Source organism: Miscanthus floridulus, chromosome 12, assembly GCF_019320115.1.
Source record: "Miscanthus floridulus cultivar M001 chromosome 12, ASM1932011v1, whole genome shotgun sequence".
NCBI classification, from domain to species: Eukaryota; Viridiplantae; Streptophyta; class Magnoliopsida; order Poales; family Poaceae; genus Miscanthus; species Miscanthus floridulus.
This window is the reverse complement of record NC_089591.1, coordinates 24090781-24101831: the sequence shown is the minus strand read 5'-3', so window position 1 is coordinate 24101831 and position 11051 is coordinate 24090781. Positions and strand designations below refer to the sequence as shown.

The window sequence follows — 11051 nt, the reverse complement described above, 5'->3', positions numbered from 1 at the left end:
TCAGTGAGGTACTCAACGAATCCAAGACCAGGTACCCATAGATTCAGAAACTGCTCTATGCCATACTGATAACATCCCGAAAGTTGAGACATTACTTCAATGGATATCGTGTGGTGGTCATGACCAAGTATCCTTTGGGGGACATCATTCGCAATAAGGATGCGAACGGGCGCATCATCAAATGGGCAATGGAGCTATGCCCCTTTTCCTTGGAATTTGCAAGCCATACTACAATCAAGTCTTAGGCACTCGTCAATTTCATCGTCGAGTGGATAGACTTAAGCATGCCTGCCTCTCCAGGATTCGACGAATATTGGACGATGTACTTCGATGGCTCTCTCAACATTGATGGTGTGGGAGCAGGAGTTCTTTTCGTGTCACCATCCAAGGAGCAGCTCTGGTACGTCCTCAGGATTTATTTCCCAGCATCTAATAACGCCGCCGAGTATGAAGCATGCCTGCATGGTTTATGCATTGCGGTTGAGCTTGGTGTTAAACGTCTCTATGTCTACAGAGACTTGGCTCTAGTCATCAACCAACTCAACAAGGACTGGGACACGACCAGCAAAAAGATGGATGCATACTACAAATCGATAAGAAAACTAGGAAGGCAGGTTCTATGGCATCGAGTACATACACGTGGTTCGAGACAAGAACCAGGTAGTGGATGCATTGTCAAAGTTAGGATCATCCCAAGCCAAAATCCCACATGGCATATTTGTCCAAGACCTGCTCATGCCTTCCATCGAAGAGGAAAATTCCACGGTCGACAAAGCTCCAGGACCAGTAATTGGTGGCTACGGTTCCAGGCGTCGAGCACAATCGAGCCGCCTCCGACCACTCATGAGCCCGACTGGAGAGTACCTTTCATCAAGTACTTAACAGATGGCAGCGGTTATACTGATCGGATAGAAAACGAGTGCCTGATGCAGTCGCAGTAAGCAGTATCTGCTCGTCGATGGCAAATTATGGCACAAAAATGCAAAGGAAGAAATCTTGATGAAGTGTATAACCCAGGAAGAAGGCGAGCATCTCCTGGACCAAATCCATTCTGGCTCCTATGGCAACCACGCGACCTCAAGAACACTGGTCGGTAAGGCTTTCTGAGCAGGGTTCTATTGGCCATCAGCAGTAGCCGACACAGAGAAACTAGTCCACCACTGTGAGGGTTGTCAGTTCTTCGCCAAGAGAATCCATGTACTAGCACATGAGATCTAGATGATACCAGCCTCTTAGTCCTTCACATGCTGGGGACTGGATATGATTGGGCCCTTCAGACCGACTCCTGGGAAATTTACATGCATCTTTGTGCTGATTGACAAATTCTCTAAGTGGATAGAATACATGCCTTTGGTACAGGCATCTTCAGAAAAGGCTGTAACGTTCCTCGACCAGGTCATCCACCAGTTTCAGCATCCCCAATAGCATCATCACCGATCTGGGTACTCAGTTCACCAGGAACGCTTTTTGGGACTTCTGCGATGAAAGGAGCATAGTAGTAAAATACGTCTCGGTGGCGCACCCTAGAGCCAACGGACAAGTCGAGCGGGCAAATGGCATGATCTTGGATGCATTGAAGAAGAGGATGTACAGAGAAAACAACAAAGCTCCCTAAAAGATGGCTCAAGAAGTTACCAGCGGTGGTCTAGGGCCTCCGAACTCAGCCCAGTCGTAACACCGGCGTCTCACCATACTTTATGGTTTATGGCGCTGAGGTAGTCCACCCACCAGATATAGCTTTCAGATCAGCACGGGTAGAGAACTTCGATGAGGGCAAGGTCAATGAAGTATGGGAGCTAGAAGTGAACAGCGCAGAAGAGAAACGGCTTGATTCTTGTGTACGTACGGCCAAATACCTTGTTGTTTTACGCAGGTACTACAACAAGAATGTTAAAGAGCATTTCTTCGTGGTCGGGGACTTGGTCCTGAAGTGGAAGATGAATCAGGCTAGGTGTACACAAACTCGCAACCCCATGGGAGGGACCCTTCATGATCAAGGAAGTCACACGACCAACGTCTTACAGGTTAGCTCACCTGGACGGTACTGGACGTACCAAACTCATGGCACATCGACAAGCTTAGATGTTTCTATGCTTAACTACTGAGATAAGTACTCCTCTTGTACTTTTGATTTAATTCAATAAAGCAATTATGATTTCTCCGACCACTCTAATGTGTCACTTCAAGTTTTATGGTTATTCTAACTTAGCCAGTAAAAGCCGACCACCACTCCTTCTATGGTTTCCGGAGCAGGCCCTGTCTCTAGTTCCTCCCAATACGTGCATGGGATCCACTCTCTACATTACGGGTGATCGGCAGGTCCCCCTTGGTTTAACTTGTCTGTGTCTACGTGTGCACAGGTCACCGGACCTCACACTCCGACCACATGGAAAACTAGGGCCGCACAAACTTTTCGGGATGATGTGTCAAGCACGATGGTACAACTAAACAGAACGTTAACATGTTCTTACTTAGTTACACCAACATAAAGTATCAAGCTTAAATACGCTTTATACAAAGCAAACAAGCTTATAATAATATATATAGTTACATTATTACAAGCTTGCCTAAAGAGGCTCAAGTTCACAATAACACAACTATGTCCTCCTTCTATAGCTCTAAGCCTATTACATTGGCTGGTCGGGGCACATGGCACTTACTGCTCAGCCGCTTTCGATACCCTACTCGAGTCTCGGGGACTCTTGTGCTAGTCAAGCTGAAGGGGATGCCCCCACCGATGCCTGGCTGGTCGAGACCGCAGGCTTCGTTGGTTGGCTTGCGACTGATGGCATTTCCAGCTGACTTGTCAATGGTGTACCCTGTACAGGTGCTGTCCCACCTCCACACAGGTTAATATTGCCAATTATCTTTGATGACAAGTCCAGCTAGGCCGTCCTGAAGCTCCTCTACCTTGTCTAGGTCTACCTCCTTCGGGTACCTAGCCTCTAGGTGATTGAGATCGATCAGGGGGATAGTGGGCACGCACCATGCTTAGTACATGGGCACCCATGTACTCACCCGCCTCCTTGACGAAACTCTTGGAACCATCCCCACGCTTGTCTGCATCTCTTGACCAGTCCGAGCTGGGGCATCCTCGGCTCTTCCTCTATGAGCACCGGGTCGATAAGGTCGAGGACGGGCACAATGTCCAGTTGCCACTTCTTGGCACCGGTTCTTCCATGTGTCCCGCTCCTCGGTGGCCTTGAGGCATCGTGCTTTCCAGTCATCACGCTCTTTGATCATGGCCTCTAGGTGCTTCTTGGCATTGACTTTCAAAACTGAACACAGTACAAGACATCAAATGTGATGACACGACAAGGCAAAGTGGGCAACAGAATGAGAAAGGTGATCTGGAATACTTACTTTTCAGTTCCTCCTTCATTTTGGTGGTGTGGTCTTGGAGTTGAGACTGGCTGCATGCCAGTTTCTCAGTTGTCTTCCTTCAGGCTGACCACACTCTATGGTCACACGGCTATTTTCCCCTTGGAGGTGGGTCACTTCAGCTTCTAAACCTACATTACAGCTGTTACTGCCAAGAATACAACAACACAAGTCCTGCACTTGCTATGATAAGATGAAAATTTACTTGTTTTCTCCCACTCTTTGTTATTGAGCTGGCCAACTAGGTTTTGGTTTTGTGTTTCTCGCTCTGTCCTCTCCTGGTCGGTGGCTTCAAGTTGGTGCTGCAAGTGTTCCACTTTGGCCGCCAGTTCCTTATTGGTCGCCGTGATCCCTTCAATTTGGTCGAAGCACATCATTCGGTATTTTGCGGTTTTCATCAAGTCCTGCATACAGACAAGCTAAGTCAGACAGTTCGACTACATAACAGGGTCAAGGATTTAAGCCAAACATACCTGGACTTCTGTCACCAGACGCTTGGCTGCCTATTCGACTCTTAGGGTCTCTTCGACCTCTGGGATTTCTTCGTGCATAACCCATTCATCGTTCCGCAAGCGCGACACATATACATGTTGCCACCTATCTTGGGGACGGCCAAGGACCTCTTCTACTTCTTCCTCTTCAGCCTCCTATTCAGGAGGCAGTGCTGGTCTAGAGTCTGCAGACTCCATGACCACCATGGCTTTTCCACGAGCCGTCGCGTCGGCAAGATTGCTCTAGTGCCACTTCTGGCCGCTGCTCCTCGGCTAGATCCGGTTCCCTCGGCGACAAGGTATTCGCCTCAGTAGGGTCTGTGCTTGGAGCACTTGTCCTCTGCTCGGCTATCTTCTCGACCTAGCCGCTCAGGGACTGACTGTCTGGTCATCCGCCTGCTGAGGTCCTCGGTGGAGTTCCTACTATAGGCTCATCCATGGCTGGCTACGGGGCAGTTTGTCCCACCATTGCTAGCGAAGTTTTGCCGCACCCGGCTAGCTGGTCGGGGTTCTCGGTCGACGCCAACCTAATATATCAGAGACAAGTTCAGAAGATAATAGTATCCAATGCAAATTACAAGCTTACATCAAAGATATAGATACTTATAGCTTCAATTTGTACGAAATGATGTGGTGAAGGAACGTCTCCTCGACTACCCCTAGCTCCGCGTGCTCTGCAGGTTCCACCAAAACTCTTTCCACCTCTGGTACAGGCAGTCGGGGTTTGATGCTCGACGTTTCCCTCGCTTGTCCTCTATGTTGCAGTGGTCGGTGATGAGACCACTAGCTGGCACAGAGGAGCCACCCTGCTCCGTCGACCCCATTTGTCTTCTCCTCTTTCGAGGGACGAGCCGGAAGATGTCCGCATCCTCTGCTTCAGTCATTCGATAGGGGGAAGATAGCTTGGCGTCGTTTGCTGGCAGCCTGGACGCTTGCCTAGCGGCTCTAGTCGATGCATCCTCCACAGTCTCGAGTGCCACCTAGTGGATGTCATCGGTCCTGGCGCTGGTCTGGGTGGCTGGGTCGGTAGCTTGCGGCCAATCCACACCGGGGGGAGGTGACACGAATACTGCTGCTCGGTCACGACCATTACACTAAGACACAAAATAGGGACAACAGTCAAATTCTTGTTACAACATGACTCTACAGTTAAAAGGAGGCATCATTTACCTTTGGGGGAGGTCAGGCTAGCTTGAAGGCAGTGCTCGATGTCGTTCAGCCTGACAAAATTGGGATTGGCCAGGTTGAATAGCTCCCCAATCCTGGCCTTGATTTCCATCTTGTCGAGTGGCTCTTTCCTGGTCCTAGTTGGATCTGCGCTCCCTTGGTACTCGAAGCCTGGATGAACTCTCTTCTAGCAGGGCTGGATCCTTTGGCTGATGAAGTTCTCGACCACACTTGGGCCATCTAACTTTCCCCACAGGATCATCTTGAGCAGTTCGGCGATCTACTCCAGGTTCTCAGGCTTCTCTGTCCAGCTATTCTTCTTCTCTGGAATTAGCCCCACGTCGCATAGGGTGATGGTGTTCGGCTCTTCACGAATGTAGAACCACTTCTTGTACCACTCGTCCAGCAAGGTGTTCCAGGGGCAGTGCAAGTATTGGGCTTTCATGCCATCATGCAGATTTAGGTAGACGCCTCCGGCTATCTTCGAGCCACCGCTCCTTTTCTTCCGAAGACAGAACAGGTGGCGAAAGAGGTCGAAATGGGGTTGGAAGCCACCATAAGACTCACAGAGATGGATGAAGGTGGAGACAAGAAGAATCGAGTTGGGATGCAGATTGCAAATCCCAATCTTGTAATACAAGCAGAGACCCTGAAGGAAAGGGTGCACTAGAATCCCAAAACCCTTGTTTGAAGAAGTCTTCGAAAACCACAATCTCACCTGGTTGTGGATTGGGGAAGCTTTCTCCTTCCGGCGCACGCCATCCCACGAGTGCCTTGTTGTGGAGCACTCCCATGGCGACGAGGTCCTCGATGGTCTGCTCATTGCTCCACGACTTCCACCACTCCTTCGCCATAACTCCGCTTTTCTTCTAGGCGTCTCTCTTTGCCATTAGTCTGCCCTTACTAAGGGGGTGGATGCGGTGGTGAGGGGATTAGCGATGATTTTCGGAGGAATAGGGTTCGGTAGGAGGAAGAAGAAGGTTGCGGCGACAAATGACAATGGGGAACGGTGTGAGTAACTTACCAGATCTACATTATATAAAACAAAGAGCTCTGTCGTTTCATCCACCCAATATTATTGGGAGACGTGCGCACGTGCCGCAGACGGTTGTTCACACAACCTCGAGATCTACGCCAATAAACACGCTCCTTCATTACCAGTGTACGCGCCTCTTCGTTGATAGTGTAAGAGGGCCCACACTAACGCACCTCCATACAGGTGCCAAGCGCTGTTTGCCAAAAAAGAGTAAGAAGACAGAATGGCGTACTATACCCATCTGCTTTTTTGACCAGGCGTGTCAGACTAGACTTGGCAAAGAATGGAAATAAATAAATACACTGAATAAATACATAAATGGCATTCATGTTTTTGATGACTATTTTTGCGCTCAAGGATGGATCAGATTCTTACAATGCTCTGGGACCGCCTAGACCACTGCCGTGCTCAGGGACTGCCCAGACCACTACCGTGCTTGGGGATTGCCCAGACCACTACCGTGCTCGGGGACTGCCCAGACCACTACCGTGCTCGGGGACTGCCCAGACCATTGCCGTGCTCATGGACTACCCAGACCACTAACGTTCTCGGGGATTGCTCCGACCACAAACGTGCTCGGGGGCTACTCCGACCACTGTCGTTCTCAGGGACTGCTCCGACCACTAATGTGCTCGGGGACTATCCCAACCACTGCTCGGAGAAGGGTTCTCCTCGGCTACATGTGATTTGTACTCACATACAGTTGAGAGATATTTATTTAGACCTTGCTACAAGGCTCATACTTCGCCTTCCAGCAAGCTCGGGGATTACATCGGTACGACGCACCTGCCGGTGCATCTCGTATCGCCTGTACGACGATGGGGTTCTCAACTTAACTGGGAATTCTTTTTAGACCCTAGCACCACGTGCCTGCGTCACCTACTACCAGGCTCGGGGACTAAGTGGGCACACTTTACCTTGTGGTGAATGTGTTTGTTTAATCGACCCCTATGCTTTGAATGATTGTAAGGATTATTAATGTGCTCGGGGATTGTCCCGACCACTACTTGAATAATGGTTCTCCTTGGCTACATGTGGTTTGTGCTCATATACAGTTAAGAGACATTTCTTTAGACCTTGCTACAAGGCTCATACTTCGCCTTCCAGCAAGCTTGGGGACTACGTCGGTACGATGCACCTGCCGGTGCATTTTGTTTTGCCTGTACGGCAATTGGGTTTTCAACTAAACTAGGAATTCTTTTTAGACCCTGGCACCACATGCCTACATCACCTACTACCAGGCTTGGGGACTAAGTGGGCACACTTCACCTTGCGGTGAATGTGTTTGTTTTTCGACCCCTACGCCTCTGATGTTTAAGGACGCTATGCTTCAAGACCACTTACATTTCTTTTCAGAAATACAAGTGGGCACACTTCTCAGGATAGAAATCTTTTTCTTTCTTCTTAAGAGCACCATACATTCTTTGGACAACCTACTTCTCCGGTGATGACGGTGGTCAGAGGCATCAAGGACTCAAGCCTTACTTGTCGGAGAAGGTTAAAATGGCATGTGTCGCAGCATAATAAATGATGCTTGGGGACTAGCTATGGGGGTATTAACCCCTATACCCTTATGGCTAAGCTTGGGCTAGCCCAAATCGACAGGTCCGGTCCACCCAAAAGATGACGTGTGGCCCAGCTAACCTGATCGGAGTCCCGCACAAGGAATCAAGACGGATTTGGCGATCAAGCAGGATCCTGGTCGGTTAGAATAGAAATCCTTATCCGGCCACATATGGCAATTGTAACTGACTAGGATTAGTTTCTAGATCTATAACCCTGCCCCCCGGACTATATAAGGCAGGGTAGAGGACCCCTCTAAAAACATCTCTTATTGACATACAGCAATACAAATTAGACGCAGGACGTAGGTATTACGCCTTCTTGGCGGCCGAACCTGGATAAAACCTCATGTCTGTCTTGCGTCACCATCTTGTTTGGGGCTTGTGCATCTGTCTGCCGATAATCTACTATCTTGGGCATACCCCTAGGTAGACTACCGACCATATTTTGTCAACAGTCATAACAATTGTGGCAAGCATATAAAAGTAATGGAGATACAAAAGAGAGGGGGTACAAAGATTATACCAAACCACGCTCTTGACATGATCAAGAATCCAAGCGAAGCATGCTTGCCTTCCTCTAGACCTAGCCTAACTAGCTATGCCCTAGAATTGATGGAGCTCTGAGGATGATTAGGGTTTCTATCTTCTCAAATGACTTATCTATATATGCCTCAGGGGGTAGGAGGGGCTGATATATATAGGCTAGAGCATCCAACATGTGCCCTTGGATCAAACCAACTTAAAGGATAGCGTAGATGCAACCTAGGAGGCGGTCAAGAACCGACATTATGACGCGAAGGCTGACAAGTGGGCCTAGGGGCCAGGAGGCCTGCAGGTGAGCCTGGTCGGCCCCACCTGGTAGCCACTCAGGCTTTGCCTAGGTGTGGAATCTGCTCGAGTCCTCTAGAGTCTTCTTGTGTCCGTTTCACTATGGACAAGCGAGATTAAATCTGACATGTAGGTCCATCTGGATGGTTTTCTGGATAAACCCTATAGAAAATATAGGTTCAACAAAACTCATGGAATTTGTTAGTTTAAACCCCTAGACCTTCGTTGGTGATTATATTTATGCCCTTATGCATGTTATATTGATGATTTATAATGGTTGTTAACTACCGTCAACACCTGCGGATTACTTAATAGATATAAAATTTACAAGTGTTCTCAATAATTACCAACAAACCATTTCTAGCATCATTTCTAGGGATGACAACTTAGTAAAGAGTGATGCTTAGAAATGCCAACAAGCATTTCTAGCGCCATTGCCGAGGAGGGGCACAAGGCTAAGAGAATTGATCAAATAAATACTTATTGATGAAATCATAACTAGCACCTCTACTTTAGCAGGCTTACCCTTGTTTGTCTTTGTTTATATCTTATACATGTATTGCATGATTGGTTGTGATTCACCAAATCTCCATGAAAATCAAACCAATCAAGAGGAAGCTCAACACTAGTTTCTGAAGCTATGCCTGAAAAGACATTGCATGAGTTCTCTGCTCCAAGCACCGAGAACATCCGTACTGGACCAACACTCAAAACCAACAACCTTGAGTTTGAGCTCAAGTCAAGCCTCATCAACATGGTGCAAGCTACCCCGTTCAACAGAAAGGCACATGAAGATGCTGGTGCTCATCTTCAGAATTTCCTAGAGATCAGCAGCACAATCACCATCAATGACGTTGCTCAAGACATCATACTACTCTGCCTTGTTTCCATTCTCGCTAGTAGGAAGCGCAAAGCAGTGGTTCTAAGCCAACAAAGATGACATCAACACATAGGCAAAGTGTTCCAAGGCCTTCCTAGCAAAGTTTTTCCCTATAGGTAAAACTAATGCCTAAATAGGAAAGATTTCCAATTTCAAACAGTAGAAAGGAGAAACCATTCCAGAACCAAGGGAACATTTCCAAGAATACATTTTAGATTGTCCTCATCATGGAATGGAAGATTGATTGCTCATGCAAGGTTTCTACCATGGATTAATTTAGAAAGCTCATGAACAACTTGATGCTACTGCTGGAGGAGCATTCATGTCACTCACCCTTGGAAATGCTAAAACTCTTATGGAAAGGATAGCCTCTAACCAAGGCTGGTCTCAATGCAATATTCAAGCATGCAATAAGAGCAAAGAAGTACCAGAAGAGGTGTGTACACTTTAAACCAAGATGGATGTACTGTTGAATTGGCTTGAACAGCGAGCCAATTACAAGAAAGATTGTCAAGAAATTCAAGATGCTTTTAATTCCCAAACCGTATGTGGAGAATATTTTCGGGTTGATTTCCTTGAATATCAAGAAGACACAAATACTATCAATCCCTTTCCATAGCAACAGAGACATGGAAATATTTCTAAAAAGCTTGCTTCTAATGATAAGGTCCTAGAAAACATAAATACTAAAATTGATAGTTTTTCTTCTGCTATAAAAGACCAACTAAGCTATAATAAAAAGATAGAATCACAATTAGCTTAGCTGGCCACTACTCTGCCTTTTGCCACTAACCTTGAAAAGGTCAATGCCATAACCAGAAGAGGTGGCAAGTCTACTCGAGATCCTCCACATCTGACAAGGATGAGTAAGACACCAGCAGCGATATGAGAGGAAGAAAAAGAAGAAGCCAAAGAATCTAGACCACAAGCACAGGAGATGATGCAAGACTAACATGATACCCCCCTCCTACCATTTCCACATAGAAATAAAAAAGCCAAAGTGGATGAGCAGTTTGGTAAGTTTGTAGATGTAATTCAAAAATTATATATCAATATTACCTTGCTAGATGCCATACAGATACCTACATATGTGAAGTATCTCAGAGACATTCTGAACAATAAAACACCACTACCTACCACTAAAGTAGTCAAGTTAATGGAGGAGTGTAGTGCGGCCATCCTCAATACATCACATATAAAGAAGAAGGATCTAGGATGTCCCACTATCGATTGTTCAAATGAAAACCAAAACTTTGAGAATGCACTATGTGATCTTGGAGCTAGCGTCAGTGTCATGCCCAAGAAGTTTTTTGACAAGCTCAACTATTCAACACTCACACCAACATTGATGTGCCTACAACTAGCTGACCAATTGGTTTGCTACCCTGCAAAAATCGTAGAGAATATTCTGGTAAAAATAAGAAACTTCTTTGTTCCAATGGATTTTGTAGTGCTTGACATGCAGGAAGACATGAAGACACCCCTTGTTCCTAGGAGACCCTTCTTGAGCACTACAAATGCACACATTGATGTCAGAACTAGAGAAATCAAATTCCATTTTAATGGGATGGAAGAGCGATTCACATTCAAGCCAAGACCGAAGCAATGCCCAAAATTGGAGTGGTAAGAGAAGCAAGTACAACCATTAGGGTCTCCATCTCCTAGACCAATTAATGCACCTATGGAATGAACAAAACTAGAAA

The 11051-nt window shown here is 46.9% G+C and overlaps 1 non-coding gene across 1 annotated transcript; it reads right to left on the bottom strand.

Moving 5' to 3' along the window:
- Nucleotides 1–9473: 9473 nt before the first annotated feature.
- On the bottom strand, nucleotides 9474–9582 carry LOC136498787 (small nucleolar RNA R71). The gene has a single exon (XR_010769786.1). It is a non-coding gene; the product is annotated as a small nucleolar RNA R71 (small nucleolar RNA).
- Nucleotides 9583–11051: the final 1469 nt, after the last annotated feature.